Below are 17,215 nucleotides of genomic sequence, written 5' to 3'. Positions count from 1 at the left end.
TAAAACAAATGGTCCCAATTCAGCAATAATTTTAAGCTTAGAAAGAACACAAAACCAGTTTTATTTATTCATTCTTGACATCCTTTGTTGCCTACTGTCGCATTAATTGCCGATCCTTAAAGGTCTGGATAAGGTGACAGTGAGATGCCATCGAGAACTGCTGTCATCCTTGGGGTATAGACAAACCTACATTGCTGTCAAGCAATTCCAGGACTTTCACCCAGTGACATCCAAGTCAGGATATTGTGCAACTTGGAAGGGAACTCAGAGGATGATGTCCCCATGGTCTGGCTCCCATTGTCCTTCCAGGTGGGAGAGATTATAGTTTCGTGAATTGCTTTTGAAGGAGTGTGGGGAAGTTGCTGCAATGCATCGTGTTTTTCATACAAACTACTACCACTGTCCATCAATGATGAGTGAAGTGTTTCTAGCAGGTGGCTGATGGAGTAAGATTCACAGACCGTGCAGTGCATAAGGAAGCCATTTGACCATTGTGTCTGCGTCAGCTGTCACCCAGTGCAATCTCCTACCTCCTCTCTATTAATCCGTACATTGCTCACTGTAAAGAAACAGTCTAATTCCCTGAGTGAATTACTTGATTCATGTACCCAGATTATAGGGTCTGCTTTGTGTTGGATGGAGTTGAGTTTCTTTAGTGTTTTGGAGCTGCACTCATTTAGGAAATATTCCATCACATTCCTGACTCATGTCTTGCGAATAGTGCAAAGGCACTGAGGAAAACTGTTAGGTTGCAATTGAACATGTTTGTTTGAAATCATAAACTTCCTGTGACTGTGTGCTTCCATCCACTTTACCTGACGAAGGAGCAGCACGATGAAAACTTGTGACTTCAAATAAACCCGTTGGATTATAATCTGCTATTGTCTGTCTTTTAACATTGTCCAGCCCTGACCAACACTGGCATCTCCACAATCAGACTTTGTGGAGTCACTGCAGATTTCCGAGCCTCTGACCCCTTGTAATGACAGATTTGAGATGGCTGGTCTGGTTCATGTTTCGGATGATGAAAACAACAAGATGTTGACAGTGGATGACTCCATGATGACAATACCATTGAATGTCAATGCGAGACGATTAGATTCTCTCCTGTAATAGATGAACATTGCCTGGCAATTAAGCGCAATCAGTCCCAGGTTGAATCTTGTGAAGATCTTGCTCCACATAGACATAGACCATTTCGGTGACTGAAGAGTAGTAAATTGTACTGGGCATTGTACAATGATCAGAAAATGCCCCCATTCCCAACCTCCTGATGTTGACAAGGTCATTGATGAAGCAGCTGAAGATGTTTAGGTCTAAGACACCATCCTAAGGGATGCGTGCAGTGATGTTGCAGGGCTGAGATGATTGGACTCCAGTAACCACAATTATGAGGCTTCGTGTTAAGGATGGTTCCAACTATTGACCCTAATTGCAATTTTGCTCCTTGATGCAATACTCCAACCAGTGCTGCCTTTATATCACAGGCAGTTACTTCCCAGCTCTCTCCCAGTGTGACAAAACTGCTGTGCAGTGAGTTGAGATCAGTTTGAACCCAGTCTGGCAATGTGCATACTTTCCTGCAGTCAGAGGAATGTGAAGTCATTCTCGGCTGTGACAAGTCAGTGAATACCCAGTTCAGATAAGAAGACAAGTCTCTCCCATATTCCTCGCGTTTCCAGGATTTCCCACCTTTGTCAGTGCATTTTGGTTCTGATAACACTGAATCATTGTCCACGTGACCGCTCTCTGCCCAATGGGAACAATGATTTTTCTCTGCATGTTCAAAATTCAGGTTACTATAAACTGGCTGACTGTCAGATTCTAATCTGCTGTTTGGTTTGCAGTTGGGAAACACAAACCAAATCATAGAATCCCTATGTGCAGAAGGAGGTCACTCTTCCCGTAAGGTTTGCACCAACCCATTGAACAACATCCCAAACAGACCCACAGTCCCCTACCCTCTTCCCATAACCCTGAATTTCCCCCTGGCTAATCCACCTCACCTGCCCATCTTTGGACTGCGGGAGGAAACCCACACAGACACTGGGAGAATGTGCAAACTCCACACAGAAAATGGTGGGTGGAATCGAACTGGGATTCCTGGTGCTGTGAGGTAGTATTGCAAACTGCTGATGCAGTAACCCCTAAATTCTGCTAATATCCCATGCAGTTTGTTAATCAGATATCAGAAATACCATCAAAAGAATGTGGGAGAACATACAAAAGCTCAAAGTCATGTTGTGAAATGGAGCTGAATGAAACTGGAAATGTCTGGGGCTGGTTGGAGCAGGAAGTCCTCCTGAAAGCTCCTGTATTGTCATTAAAACCCCGCCCACCCATTCAATCCCATTGGCTGGAAGACCAACGACACCCCTCATGCACTCCCAATGGCCGGAGGACCAGCTCCATCGTCGTTCGCTCCCATTGGATGGAGGACCTGCCACATCCCTTCGGTCCTACCACCACACCACACATTCACTCCCAAAGCCTGGAGGACTTCGACTATAACCTGGTGTTGTGTGATTTTTAACTTAAATTGAAGTTTGTCAGGTACCTGGGTGAGCTATGTGGGGTGGGGTTGTTTTGACCATAAACTGACTTACGTAAAAACAAGGACTGCAGTTGCTGGAAACCAGAGTCTAGATTAGAGTGGTGCTGGATAAGCACAGCAGGTCAGGCAGCATCTGAGCAGCAGGAAAATCGATGTTTCGGGCAAAAGCTCTTCATATGGAATACAGGCAGGGTGCCTGCAGAATGGAGAGATAAATGAGAGGGGGGTGTGGTGGGGAGAAAGTAGCATAGAGGATAATAGGTGAATGGAGGTGGAATTGGAGGTGATTGGTCAGAGAGGAGGGTGAAGTGGATAGGTGAAAAAGAAATAGGCAGGTAGGACAGGTCATGAGGGCAGTGCTGAGCTGGAAGGTTGGAGGTGGGGTGAGGTGGGGGAAGGGGAAATGAGGAAACTTGTGAAATGTACATTGATATCATGGGGTTGACGTGTTCCGAGGTGGAAAATGAACCGTTCTTCCTCCAGGCATATGGTGGTGAGGGAGTGGTGGTGGAGGAGGCCCAGGACCTCCATGTCCTTGGCAGAGTGGGAGGGGGAGCTAAAATGTTGGGCCACAAGGCGGTGGGGTTCATTGGTGTGGGTGTCCCGGAGATGTTGCCTAAAGCACTCTGCTTGGAGGCATCCAGTCTTCCCAAAGTAGAGGAGACCACATCGGCAGCAACGGATACAATAAATGATATTGGTGGATGTGCAAGTGAAACTTTGATGGATTTGGAAGGCTCCTTTGGGGCATTAGATGGAGGTGAGGAGGGTGGTGTTGGCGCAGGTTTTGCAATTACTGCTGTGGCAGGAGAAGGTGCCAGGAAGGGAGCATGGGTTGTTGGCGGGCGTGGACCTGACTAGGTAGTCAGTGAGGGAACGGTATTTGCGGAAAGTGGAAATGGATGGTGAGGGAAATATATCCCTGGTGGTGGGGTCCATTTTGAGGTGGCACAAATGTCTTCGGATGATGTGGTTTTTTGCGAAGGTTGGTAGGGGGGAGGGTGAGCACCAGGGGGGCTCTGTCCTTGTTACGGTTGGAGGGTTGGGGTGTGAGGGCGGAGGTGCAGGATGTGGATGAGGTGCGTTGGAGGGCATCTTTAACCACGTGGGAAGGGAAATTGTGGTCTCTAAAGAAGGAGGCCCATCTAGTGTGTTCTGTGGTGGAACTGGCCCTCCTGGGAGTAGATATGGCAGAGGCAGAGGAATTGGGAATACAGGATGGCAGTTTTGCTGGAGGGAGGGTGGGAAGAGGTGTAATCCAGGTAGCTGTGGGAGTCGGTGTGTTTGTAAAAATTGTCAGTGACAAGTTGGTCGTCATTAATGGAGATGGAGAGGTGCAGGAAGGGGAGGGATGTGTCAGAGATCGTCCAGGTGAATTTAAGGTTGGGGTGGAATATGTTGGTGAAGGTGATGAACTGCTCAACCTCCTCGAGGGAGCACGAGGTGGCACCAATGCAGTCATCAATATAATGGAGGAAAAGGTGGTGAGTGGTGCCAGTGTAACTACGGAAGATGGACTGTTCTACGTAGCCAACAAAGAGACAGGCATAGCTGGGCCCCATACATGCCCCTATGGCTACCCCTTTCGTCAGGAGAGTGGGTGGATCCGAGGGAGAAATTGTGAAGTGTGAAGAACAGTTAAGCCAACCGAATGAGTGTAAGTGAAAGGGTACTGTTGGGGACATCGGGAGAGTAAGAAATGGAGGGCTTGGAGGCCCTAGTCATGGTGGATAGAGGTGTAGATGGATTGAATATCCATGGTGAAGATGAGGCGTTGTGGGCTGGGGAAACGTAAGTTTTGGAGGAGGTGAAGGGCGTGGGTTGTGTCTCGAATATATGTGGGGAGTTCCTGGACTGGGGGGATAGGACAGTTTCAAGGTAGATGGAGATATGTTCGGTGGGGCAGGAGCATGCTGAGACAATGGGTCGGCCAGGATGGTCAGGCTTGTGGATCTTGGGAAGGAGGTAGAATCAGGCAGTGTGGCGTTCCCGGACAATGAGGTTAGAAGCTGTGGGTGGGAGATCTCCTGAGCTGATAAGGTTGTGTATGTTCTGGGAGATGACGGTTTGGTGATGGGGAGTGGGTCATGGTCGAGGGGGCAGTAGGAACATGTATCTTCAAGTTGGAGTCTGGCTTCAGTAGTGTAGAGGTCAGTGCAACAAACTACCACTGCACCCCCTTTATCTGCTGGTTTGATGGTGAGGTTTGGATTGGACTAGTGAGTGTGGAGGATGAGAGTTGTGAGGGCGAGAGGTTGGAGTGGGGGAGGGGGTAGACAGGTTGAGGCGGGTTAATGTCTCGGCAGCAGTTGGAAATGAAGAGATCAAGAACAGGTAATTGGTCAGCACGCAGTTTCCAGGTGGATGGAGTGTGTTGGAGGCCGGCAAAGGAGTCCTCGGAAGGTGGGCGGGAGTCCTGATTGTAAAAGTGAGATCGGAGGTGGCGGAAGAAGTTTTTGACATCACGGCATGTATTAAATTCATTGATGCATGAGGTGCTATTGTCATGGAGATAATCCTGATAGACAGCGACCATTCAAAGCCATAAACCACAGAGTACTTTTTCCAGTCACACTGACATTTGAAATATTGATTCACTGATGGAATGCACATCTTTCCTTCCACATGAAAAGGCCAATGATATTCAGATTGGCACAAGAATTAAGATCAGATGTAAGGTTTTGAGACAGCGGGGGAGATGAGCAAGTGTTTCTGCTGACTCTATTCACTGGAAATATGCAGAACATGCTGCCTATTATGGTGGTGCAATGATTGATAAAAACAATTATATCAGATTTGAGTGAAATAAACTTGTAGAGTGTAGGGGACATATGGGGAATGAGAATATGGGATTCTGCGAAAGAGAGCCAGATTGGATTTGATTGGTCTCTTTTTGTGTTACAATGCATTTTATTTGGACTTGCTTAACTTGCTCTGGTCACTTGCCTTCAGGGGTTAAATTATCATGGAGATAAATCTGCTCAGTGTTCCTACTCAGACCAACACAGGCTGTCTTTCCACAGCAGGAGATGATGTTTATTGCTTTATGCTGGGTTGTTGGGGGGGGGGTGGGGGTGGGGGGGGGGGGGTGGGGGTGGGGGGTCCCCAGTTAGGGTACAAAGAACTGAACACCTGCTCCAGGGTGATCTAACCAGGATTGTTAATATCTCAGAACATTTAGACCCACACCAATACATGAAATGCTTTCTGACAGACTGAGGAAATAAACTATGTTCCTTCCACATACAGCAGGGCAATGATATCCATATCCTGGTACTTGGAGTGACTGCACAATGTCTGTTTGGGACTTACAAACCCTTCCCATTTCATAGAGACATGCCTTGGACTGTCCCATTCCTGGAAAGGGCTGTGTGACAGGATTCAGACAAAACCACATACAGCTCTGACAGTCACTGTTTATCAGTGTCAAAAAGTGTGGTGCTGGAAAAGCACAGCAAGTCAGACAGCATGTGAGGAGCAGGAGAATCGACGTTTCAGGCATAAACCCATCATCAGGAATGTGGGGAGGAGGGTCCCACGGTGGCTAAGAAATAATTGGGTTGCGGGGTTTATTGGAACCTAATTATCAAAAGGTTTTCAACAGGAAACAGCAGCATTCAGACTGGGCAGTAACACACCTACACGGTGTGTGTAACAGTCTGCCAGCATTTATCTGAAATGGCAAAACACTCGTCAGCCACACCAGGGAGATACTGTGGAAATATGGGGAATGTCAGAAGGGAATTCTTTACCTATCCCACCTGGAAACGGGCCAAACCAGTCAGACTGGGGGGATGCTGTTCACTTGCTCTGTGTGTATGTGTGTGTGTGTGTTTGTGTGTGTGTGTGGGGGGGGGGGGAGAGATTCACTCAAGCATCCATCCTGCTGAGACACCAGTCAATTTACTGATAGCCACAGTTGAAGGATGTTTTTCCTCTTTTTCACGCCAAGTAATGAACAATGGTTTTGGCAGTTATAATGTTAATAAAGTTTTGTATGTGGAGAACTTAGATTTGGAAATGTTCATAAAATCGTTGAACATGTACAGATTCAGACTGGGTACAGATGTTTATTTCCCTTTATTCATTCACAGGATGAGGTTGTCGCTAGCCCGGCAGCATTTACTGCCCATCCCTATTTATCCAGGGGGCAGGTAAGAGTCGACCACATTGCTGTGGGTCTGAAGTCACAATGTAGGCCAGACCAGGTAAGGATGGCAGCTTCCTTCCTGAAAGGGCATTAGTGATCCAGATGGGTATTTCTGACAATCGATTAATGGTCATCATTAGACACTTAAATTCCAGAGCTTATTTTTATTGAATTCAAATTCCCCTATCTGCTGCAGCAGGCTTTGGACCCAGGTCTTCAGAACGTCATCTGGGGCTTTGGATTAACTGTCTAGTGACCATACCACTCGGCCAATACTTCCCCACATCACTGTCCATCTGCACAGAGTGAACAGTGATTTTCTGGTTAATCACACCTATGTTTGCTCAATGATTGCAGGAGTTGGATGTTAATGGGCTATTGACATCCATCTATGAACAATGTACTCTGGGGTTTGTTTCTGATGATGATTGGAAACCTTGTTATCTTTTGGGGATTAAAAACAGTTTGTTAGCTTTCTGTTAATTGCATCACAATCAATCCGATCCCATAACTCTCAGGCAGTTTAGTTTCTGAAATAGGTTCTGTAGAAGGACTCTCCATCTCCCCAACCTCCTCCATCCTCACCCCCAACAATACAATAATCTAACAGAGTCTCTTTATGACAATGAAGGAGACAATCTGATCAGCTGCTTCTTTCCCTCCTCCTATGTCACGTGGCTCTTAAACACCTCTTGCTGCAGTTGTGATCCTGCATCATTGTACAGTGTTGCTCGTATTTCCTGTCTTGGCCTATCAGTGTTCATGATACTCCATGTAGCGTCTTGTAAAGGGCCTACAGTGTAAGAGTTTAGCTCTTTCCTTCCAACAACAACAGTAGAGTTGTACTCCAACAAAGCTTACAAAATCACGGCCAGCATGCCCCCAACTTACCTCTTACCATCAAACCACAGGATCAGCCCTCGTTCAACTGAGAGAATTCAGGAGGGTATGCCAGTAACAGCAGCATGAATACCTAAAAATGAGGTGTTAACCTGATGAAGTTACCAAAGAAGACTACTTGTGTGCCAAACAGCATAAGCAGCAAGTGATAGACAGAGTGAAGCAATCCAGGAAACAACGGAACAGATCTAAGATCTGCAGTCCAGCCACATCCAGTTGTGAATGAAGTCAGAGCACAGCTGGAGTTCTGAGGACAGTTCTCTTCAAGATATTAACCAACAAGAATGTCAGACAAATGGTGGGGAATCCCTGTCTCATGGAGTGCACATCCTGTTCCATGTGGGAAAACCAGGACACTTCTTGTGTGAGCAAAAACCACACGAACATGGAGGTCAGCAACACTTGTGTGACCACGGCCAATATACTGCACTCAGTTCTGTTCCCCACATTCTAGGGTGATGTGTTCTCACCAGAGAGGATTGATCAGAATGTTTCTCCAATTGGAGAATTTCTGCTCTGAGGAAGGTTGGATAGGCTGGGGATGATTTCCAAGGAGGATGAGCTGACCGTTTATTTAAGTGATAAGATGCTGAGGAATCCAGATCGAGTGGATAGGAAGGAGCCATCCATTAACAGATGAACCAGTAACTGGAGATTTTAGGTTGTAACTAATTCTCAGAAAGAAGGGGAGGGGAGAATGTATTTCACTCAGGGATGATGGGGAGCAGAAACTCACTGATGGGGTGGTAGAGGCATTAACAAGCATCACATTAGTATAAAAGGACATGGATGTAACTGAAATGCTGGAACATGCAGGGCCAAGGTTGAAGGTCTACAGTATGGGATCATTATGATTTATTTGATATTTCTCCAGAATATTAAACTCCAGTCCAATTTGAGAATTTATGAACATCATCAGACCTGAGCTGCAAATGACAGAATAAATTTATCAGCAAGGTACAGCACAGATTAAGGCCACTTGGCCCATCCTGCATGTGTTGGCTGTGATAGAACTACCCAGGCTTTACTGCGTTCTGTACTCACCAATGAGAGCAACAATTTCAGACTGTAAACTCTGCCCTCTATGTTGTTATAATCTGTTTTTATAATGTATATCTTTCACAGCTGCACGCATTGTTTCCTTGTTTCTTTCCCAGCCCTAACTCCATTCCCTGTCACCTTGAGGGACTATCATTCCTGCTGTTTAATCTCTCCTGCCTTCCCCGTGTGACAGACTGGCTGTTTGTCCTTGTCGCACCCCACCTTCCTCACAACCTGTTACATTTCTGATGGTTCCCAGATCTCTGTAACTTTCACTGTGTCCCCTGGGTCAGTGGCTCGAGTTTGGAATTCTCTTCCTCTAGAGATAATTGGAAATCTTTCTGGTTGCAGTTTCCACCAGATTTTAATTTCTAAAACGCAGCACTTGAGTCAGAGAAATGTATTTGTGAGCCTTCATCGAAAATTCCAAGCATTTGGATGTAATCTGTGACCCTCCCACGGACGTGCAGAGTTACTGGATTGGCCATGTTACATGGACTGTGGTGTGCAAGTTAGGTGGGTTGGGTTAACCAAGGTTAATATGGGGTTATGTGGGTAGAATAGGAGAGCAGGTCATTGCAGACTTGATGGGCTGGATTGCCTCGCTGTGCACCCACGAGATTCTGTGACTCTAACTAGTTTTGATTGTCGTCACATTTTCCTCATGCCAGGTTCAATCAGCTCAGGTACACATGCTGCCTTTGTGTTTCTGTGGGTGCTCACTCACTCCTTTCCTTCTGTTTTACATCAATTTCACACTGTACGTGAGGGTGAGAATGAATTTGTAAATACAAATACTCCAACCAAACCCCCTCACAGGTCAGGACCTGTTTCTGATGCTGGCATCACTCACAAGGGACAGGAAAATAAAGGTTCAGTCACAAACCTTATAGGAACACAGAGGTTGTACTCACCAGGAAAGGCTAAATAGCTTAAAACTCTTTTCTCAAGAAAAGAGGAGACTGAGAGACAAGCTGTCATAAGTAGGAAGCTTTGTGCCTGTGTTTTCAAAGAGTTGAGATTGAAATCATTGGGATGTAAGCATGTTTCATTGCCCCAGCTCATCAAAGGTGCTATCTAAAAGTGCATCTTTCTTGTCTGAGTTAACAATCAGATGGACAGGTCATTGTCTGAGTGTTTTCCCAAATCCCCGATTGAATCTGTCTCCCCCAAAATCTCAGGTGCCTCACCACTCACTGGGTCACGGAGAAACTCTGCCGTTACAATGAGAACTGTCTTTGCTGTCACCTCTCCTCGTGCTTCCGCCTAATCCCCACTGCCCTTCATTAAATCCCAGCTGCCTCTCGTCCACCCACATGGACATGTTGAAGAGCATGACAGGAGAATGGATTGAAACCGAGAGTTCAATCGCCAGAATGAAAGAGGAAGGAGGAAATAAACGGTGATTGTGGATCCCAGGGGATACAGACTCCAGACTGAGTCCTTTGTGGCATTCCCGCAGTAACACGAGACAGCATTCCATGATGAGAGTTAAATCCGGGTGGCAGTGGAGAGAGCCACTGACCATGAGCAGGTTTAGTTCAAACACAGGAAGTTTGTTCAGTCAGTAACAGTGTGTTCGACATGGATGTGAAGTGAGCATTGAGGGGAAATCTTGCCAAAAGCTGCAGATCGACAACTTTCATTGGAACAGGAGGTGGCCATTCAGCCCCTCAACCCTGCTTTGCCATTCAATGGATCATGGCTGATTTGTGGCCTAACTTGCAATGTTCAAAACTCTCCAAACTCATCAATAAACTCCTCTGCAACAGACAAGATCAATATTGAAAATCCCAACATCTGCAAATGCTGGGAAATCAGGAACAAAAAGAGTCATTACTGAAAAAAATCAGCAGATCTGGTAGCATCTGTGGAGAGTGAACCGTTGGGTCCAGTGACTGTTTAGGGGACTAGCTGCAGCTGACCATTCTGCCTTTTCTGTACACTCTCTGAACAGGTTCTGGTGCGAGGGGAATGAGACTGTCAATAACAACTGAGAAAAAAGGAGGACGTGCTCAATCAGAATAAAACCCATTTTGGTCTTTCACTTTTAAATCAACTGCAATTATTCAGCATCATTTCAGAAATAGGATAATAGGCCAGAAATCAATTTTTCGTGTCAGTGGGTCTGGGAAACTGCATTAATTCTGACCTGGTCCAGCCGACATGTGAATCCAGACACTGAATAATGGGATTGACTCTGAACGATCTCTTGGGCCGTTAGAATGGATGACAAATGCTGCCCCAGCAAGTGATGCCATGATCCCATGAACAAACAAAACAAATCTGATCGCTGTGGTTAGTTGTGAACTCGCCGGTGTTATTGGAAGAGGACGAATGGGAAGGTTTATGGGGTAAAGGGAGAAGAATGGCATTCAGTGAGGTGATCCTTTGGAGAGCTGATGAGCCAATCAGCCTCCTTTTGTGCAGTAACAATTCAGTGAATATTTCATTCTGAACCCTCTAAGGAAATATCCGGGCAGGGTTTATAAAGAGGTCAGATTGAATGAGTGTCTCGGTGAACACAAGTGAGACACAGGGATAGAGAGGTTTTGGGATGGATTAAATTATATTTTATATATTTGCATAGTCATCAACATTACAGCAGTTAAAAATGGGAGTGATCAAGAGAGTGGAATTAGAGCAGCAAATAAATCTTAAATATTTATGCAGCTAAAGGGGATGCTGGGTAAAGATACAGTAGTTAGTGTTTATTTTATCCCAGGCACACCAGCCTAGGAGCTCAACCTTCCTGTATCTATCCTCTCAAGCTCCTGAAGATTTTTGTTCCTTTGAAGTGTTTCATGTTTATATACTCCAGAGAAGACAGCTTCAAGCTCCTCAATCTTTCCTGCCAGGGCAATGCTGCTGTTAGAATTCAATTCACTGGTGCATGTTACTGGCTGCTTCATGGACTGGAACTGACAACTGAGACTGAAAGGTTACTGTGTAAAATATCTTCAATGGTATTGCCAGACGTGAGTGGTTTTAGGAAAATGACCTTGACTTACGGGCATTGAGTGTCAGAGCACTTCCTGTTGTGGGGCATCCCGTTTAGATTCAATCTATTGATAACTATTCGAACTGACTTGCACTGGCTCCGTCAAAGTGGTCAGAGCATTATGGCTGTCATCGAAGCTGGTAACAAACTTCCCATGGGTTAAAAATCGTAAATGATAGAGTAGGTCCGTGGTCTGATGGCACTGTTGGAGTATTGATGTTGTTGTTAATCACATTAACTCTGCTGGAGTTGACTGAATTTATATTGTCGATTTCTGAATCTCAGGATGTCTCTCTGGGCAATGCTCTCCTGCCACACTGTCGGAATTTTATTCTATGATTGAGGATATATGCTACACAGCAGGGTGTCCTTGGAGAAGGAGCATGTGGTATGTATCAATGCTCTCGATGCCTTTAAATAGAGGTAGGTAGCGCAGGGGATACAGTGCTTTACCTCCACTGCTGCCCCCTTACCCCCAACTCGACTTTGATTTGGTTCATTCCCACTCTGTCATTTGCTTTGCCCATAATGGACTTCGTTTGTAAATATCCGATTGGTTACATGGGTGGTTTACTGCTGGTGATTATATATTAACAAAACCTAAAATGGCATAATGATGAACGTGGGAAGGTTGCTCAGCTGTGTGCGATAACACTTCTGGGTAGTAGAAATGGGGGAAAAGAACAACACTTCACAGCTCACAGAAGGAGAACTGAAAAGCAGTTAAATCAAACCAAAGGTTCAGACAGGGAGGGAATATTTCCCTGGAGTTTGAGTAACTGGAAAGCGATGGAGTCCGGGAATAGACAGGATTTTATTTTACAGGGCGTTTGAAATTTTTAAAAATTGTTATATTCAGATAGTTTCATTTCTTTTCTTTTAGTTTTATTTATTGTGGAATAAATAGCTACAATATTTTAAAACCAAATTCACAAACCTTGTGTTAAAGACAAATGTTAAATAAAACCCATCAAACCATCTCTCACTGAAAACTGGTGTGGAGGTGAAATCTCCTGGAGAATTCCTGCCCTGCCCACTTATTCCTACCCGGGCTCCATGGCTATATACACATCTGGGGGAGAGCAGCAGGAGGCCATTTGGCGTTTCAATCCTGCTCCACCATTCAAGGGGAAACAGCTGACCATCCAGCTCAGTCTCCTGTTCCTGCTGTGTTCCAATCCCCTTTCATGACTTTACCTCAAAGAACTATATCTAAGTCCTCCTTGGGCTTCACTGCCTTTTGCTCCAGTCATGTTGCTGTGTAACTGTGTGGGTGTAGGCGGGGGAAATGTGATGGTGATGCCTCCTGGAGGATGCACTCAGCATCCCTCATCATCCTGCAGTAACATCAACTGGGTTTCAGCAACTAGAGATAGAAACCATTTCCAGGATATGGGCATCACTAGCTCAGCCAGCATTTATTCCCCATCTCTAGTTACCCTTCAGAAGATGGTAGTGAGCTGCTGTCTTGTACCATTCACAGTCCATTTGGTGCAGAGACACCTACAATGCTGGGAGGGAGAGTGTTGCAGGATTTTGGCTGAGTGATTCTCCATCTTTGGTTCATCAAATTCTGATTAACTTTATAACGATCGACACATGATGTTGAGATTTCAGTCTGCAAATCTTCACCATCTAGCACCCTGTATAAAGGAATATGTACAGATTAGAAATTCAGAACAGACAATTCTAGTTTCTCTGGAATATCTTTTTCCCCTTTCTTCCCTCAAAGCTGTAACCCTCCAGCCCACTTACTCTCTCTCACCATTCTGACACTACTACCCCCTAATGTACACCCTCCACATTCTCATGGAGTTGTTGAGAAACAGGTCTATACCACTTCCCGCCCCTGGTTAGACATTGCACCCTTTCTGGGTTCATTTCCTTTCCCTACAGTTGCTGCAAGTCAATAATGTAACAGCAGAATGAAACAAAAGGAAACAGAAAGGGAGATGGCAGATCCTGGACAGAAGAGGAACCTTCAGGCTGTGAGAATGGCTCACATCCTTCTTTGTTTCTCATTGGTCAATTCCAGTGTTATGACAAGTTGGGAATGTAACTTGGTCCCATGTACGTGTGATGACACTTTGACCCTCCAACAGATCAATACTACAAGCAAATACGTTCCTCCTCCAGACAATCACAGTGTGAAATACTTTCCACGAGTTACCCCAAAGCACATGCTCCAAAACTCACCCACATTCTGTACTTGTGCAGTGCCAGGTTTCCCCACGTATGGTCCCTTTCTCGGAATTTGGGAGTTGCAGTCCTCATGCAGCCACTGGAGCCCTGTCTCTGGAACGAGAATGAAAAGTGTGGGATGGAGAATGCTGTGTATTTGATTCCCATTCAGACACATGGAATATGTGGACGGTCAATGGGATTTACTGAGACATCCCCTTAGACAACCTGATTTCTGACGTAAGGAACATAGATTCAGCCAATTGGGGGATAGGGAGGTTAATAAGATGCAGTAGGTTTTAAGCAGAGGGAGCTCAGTGGCTAGCACTGCTGCCTCACAGCGTCAGAGACCTTCGGCGACTGTGTGGAGTTTACACATTCTCCCCATGTTTGCATGGTTTCAAGCAGTTCTCCAGTTTCCTCAGACAGTCCAAAGATGTGCAGGTTAGGTGGATTGCCCATGCTAAATTGCTGATGGTCTCCATGCAAGACCGGTTAGACAATTAGTCCTTGGAAATGCAATGTTACAGGGAATGAGTGGGTCTGAATGGGATGCGCATCATAGGGTTGGTGTGGACTCGATGGATGAATACCCTGTTTCTGCACAATAGGGACTCTATTCTATTCTCATGAGGAAGAATGTACTTATCTCAATGTGTTGTGAATCTGTGGAATTCCCTATTCAAAATGCGGTGGATGCCAGGACAATGAGCCAATTTAATAAAGAGATACAGATGTTGAATTTGCAATGGGTTGAAGGGTGAGAGAGAGCAGGCGGGAAAATCCAGCTGAGACCGATGTGAGCGCAATTATCACCGTATTACATGGTTGGGCTGGTTCTCCTGTACCCAGTGCTTATCTTCTTACAGTAATAACTGGAAAGCTGAATCCAAAACTCACCACTTTCACGAAAGGAGATTTTCAGAAAATGACAGATAGTCAGGTGGATTAGCATTCCAAGCTTAGATAGTGAGGTAGCGTGTAGGAGATAATGATTTTGCAGTTTTAAACTGAGGGGAGACAGTGGTTTATGGTTTTAGATTGCGTCGTACTTTTGCAGTGTCCAGAGTACGCTGTTGTGAATATCTATCCTGTACTTTATTACAAAGCCAAGGTCACTGACAATGAAAACCAAAACACCCAGGAAACATCGCCTCCCCTCATAATCTGATAAAAGAATTCTGAGAAGTCTGGTTGAACTTAGAACACAGATGGAAAGCTGGAAGATTAAATCCACTCCCAAGATCCCGTGCTTAAACAAAAGGAGACGACAACAGGATGAGGCAGGAGTTGGTTAATGTAGACTGGAAACAAAGATTTTATGGTGGGAAAGTTGACAGACATTGGGGGAATATCAAAGCCATTTTTCGAAGTGCTCAGCAAAACTATATATCAGGGAAAAGGAAGGACTGTAGGAAAAGGGATAATCTGCCGTGGGTGGCTCAGGAAATAAGGGAGTCTATCAAACTGAAATAGAATGCATACAAATTTGCAAAGACCAAGGAGATTAGAAAAAAACTTTAAAGATCAACAGAAACCTAGATGGGATTGGGGGGAGAAAAGTGATGAGACGCTGTCCCCAGGGCCAGAATAGCATTTTACACTGGTAGAGGGGAACCTATTGTGTGGGGAACATATGGCCTCTAATTGCTGAAGTACTTAACTGTTAGCATAGAGATAATCCTGATCAAGTTAAAAGTCACAGGACACTCCAAAAGCTTGTACTTCCAAATAAACCTGTTGGACTATAACCTGGTGTTGTGTGGTTTTTAACTTTGTCCACCCCACCACCGGCTCCTCCACATCAGAATCCTGATAGATACCCCACTGAAACTGAAGCACCTGTCAGATACTTGAGGGAGCCACAGGGGTGTGGGGGAGGGGTGTGTGGTTTAACCACAAAGTGCTGAACTGAACTAGACTTTCTAACTGCCGTTGCCATGGAGATAATACTGAGAGACAGTCTCTATTCAAAGTCCCAACCACAAAAGGTATAAGAGTGGGAGCGGCACATCGGACAGGCGGGGAGTTACCTGATGCTGCCTGGAGGTGTTTTGTATGTAAACTATCCAGAGAGCTGCCATGTCTCATCAATAAAGACTCAAAGAAGACCTCTCAGAGTTCTGTGCCTAGTTATTCCTATCGAGCAGGGTTTAGGAATGAGTACACAGCAGTCAGTCTTCACAATGGAGGATACGATGAACATGGCAGTAATTGATAAGGAGACTAAGGAAGGTGAGGACCTAGATAATAACCATTATCGTGAAAGAGTTAGAGCTGGGTAAGTTAATGGAGCTAAAGGTACACAAGTCTCATTGCCCTGATGGAATATATCCCAGGATACCAAGAGAGTTAGTGGGAGAAATAGCAAATGCACTGAGAATTGTAGAATCCTGCAGCAGAGACAGGCCCTTTGGCCCAACTGGCCCATGCCGACCAGAATGTCCATCCACGCTAACCCCATTTCCCTGCACTTGGCCCATTTGCTTTTGACCCTTTCCTATCCATGTATTTGTCCAAATGTCTTTCACCTGTTGAGAGTGTTCCTGCCTGAACCACTTCCACTGGCAGCTCATTCCATATACATACCACCCTCTGTGTAAAACAGTTGCCCCTCAGCTTCCCTTTTATTATTTATTCTCTAAGCTTACACTGATCCAGTCAAGCCGTCCAATCCTTGAGTTCCTGGGAAAAAGACTGAGTGCATTCACCTTATCCAGGCCTCTCATGGTCTTTTACACTTCTAGAAAAGAACCCCCTCAGTTTCCTCTGCTCTAAACATAAAATCCTCACTTGTCCAACCTCTCCCTATAACTCAGACCCCTGAGCCCTGGCAACATCCTTGTAGATTGTTCTGCACTTTTTACAGTTTAATACCTGAATCCTACATTACATTCCTCATATTTCCAGTGTTTCCCCGCGGTGCTGGAACCGACGGGACAATGCCAATGGATTACAATCCATGATCGAGAATGAACTCCTTTACAACAACCCCGTTTTCATAGTGTTCCCCATGGTGCAGGTATCCTTGTGTCTTTCTGGTTGTATGGTTAATTAAAGACTTGTCCTTCTACAAATCAAAGTTGTGGCTTAATTGTTCCTGGGAAATGTGCCATGATTTTTCAGACTTCCAAAAACAAATGAAATCTCTCTCCACACTCACCATGCTGACATGGACTTGGCTGTGTCTCAGTACTTTTGCAGTCACACTGAGATTTGAAATATTCGCCCATGGACAGAATGCACACCTTTCCTTCCAGATGAAAAGGCCAATGATATTCAGATCAGCACCGATCAAGTAACCATCAGATCGGAACATAAAGTTCAATTTGTATTTCTCATCCACAAATCCACCCTTTCAGTACCATACAACAGAGCACACAAGTTG

General features: G+C 45.2%; 1 long non-coding RNA gene across 2 annotated transcripts in view; it reads right to left on the bottom strand.

The window, feature by feature from the left end:
* LOC140485508 (uncharacterized) overlaps positions 1-17,215 on the bottom strand; it is a 55,009-nt gene that overhangs the window by 12,556 nt on the left and 25,238 nt on the right. The window contains exons 8-9 of one of the 2 annotated variants that reach the window (XR_011962373.1): positions 13,843-13,941; positions 12,515-13,289 (exon numbers count right to left, since the gene is read on the bottom strand). The exons of the other annotated variant lie outside the window; for it this stretch is intronic. This is a non-coding gene — a long non-coding RNA (uncharacterized lncRNA). Of the gene's footprint in view, positions 1-12,514; positions 13,290-13,842; positions 13,942-17,215 lie in introns of those variants that run through there. 2 annotated transcript variants of the gene reach the window in all.

Source organism: Chiloscyllium punctatum, chromosome 14 (assembly GCF_047496795.1).
Source record: "Chiloscyllium punctatum isolate Juve2018m chromosome 14, sChiPun1.3, whole genome shotgun sequence".
Lineage (NCBI taxonomy): Eukaryota > Metazoa > Chordata > Chondrichthyes > Orectolobiformes > Hemiscylliidae > Chiloscyllium > Chiloscyllium punctatum.
Note: the sequence above shows the minus strand (reverse complement) of the source record. Positions and strands in the feature narration are given on the sequence as shown.